This window comes from Priapulus caudatus, unplaced genomic scaffold (assembly GCF_000485595.1).
Source record: "Priapulus caudatus unplaced genomic scaffold, Priapulus_caudatus-5.0.1 Scaffold425, whole genome shotgun sequence".
In the NCBI taxonomy this organism is placed as follows: domain Eukaryota; kingdom Metazoa; phylum Priapulida; class Priapulimorpha; order Priapulimorphida; family Priapulidae; genus Priapulus; species Priapulus caudatus.
Window position 1 is genome coordinate 158,490 of NW_014577486.1, and position 673 is coordinate 159,162.

Consider the following 673-nt stretch of genomic DNA (forward strand, 5'->3'; position numbering starts at 1 on the left):
TGGCCTTGTTAACTACCTTCCCCCTCCCTCCCATCGGCTGGCAGGTGCGTGGCCTTGTTAACTACCTTCCCCCTCCCTCCCATCGGCTGGCAGGTGCGTGGCCTTGTTAACTACCTTCCCCCTCCCTCCCATCGGCTGGCAGGTGCGTGGCCTCGTTAACTACCTTCCCCCTCCCTCCCATCGGCTGGCAGGTGCGTGGCCTCGTTAACTACCTTCCCCCTCCCTCCCATCGGCTGGTCGGTGTGTGCCGCATTAACCCCACTCTCTCTCCCCCTGTGTTGGTTGGCGGCTCTGGCGCGGGATCCCCTCCCGGATTAAATATTAAAATAAAATGTAAAAAAGTATTAAAAATATGAATGTTAAATATTGAATATTAAATAACCGGTACTCCGGTATTTTAGTTTTTCTCCCCGGGCGTGCGAGATGCGAGTGCGTGAGCTTCCACCAGCTCTAGGTGGCAACATTCCAATACGGAGCGGGAACGGTTGCACGTTTGCGAAGCATTCTGATTGAATTATATTGAATTGTTCGAGTGGCTGCTGGATTTAGTGTAATACAGCAAATATCGTATCTATTTCGCTTGCTGTATTAGATATATATACAGCAAATATCGCACTCGTCGATTGCTGGGTGCGCGGCGTTGAGAAGGGCGGAACTACGCACCCGCGCACTG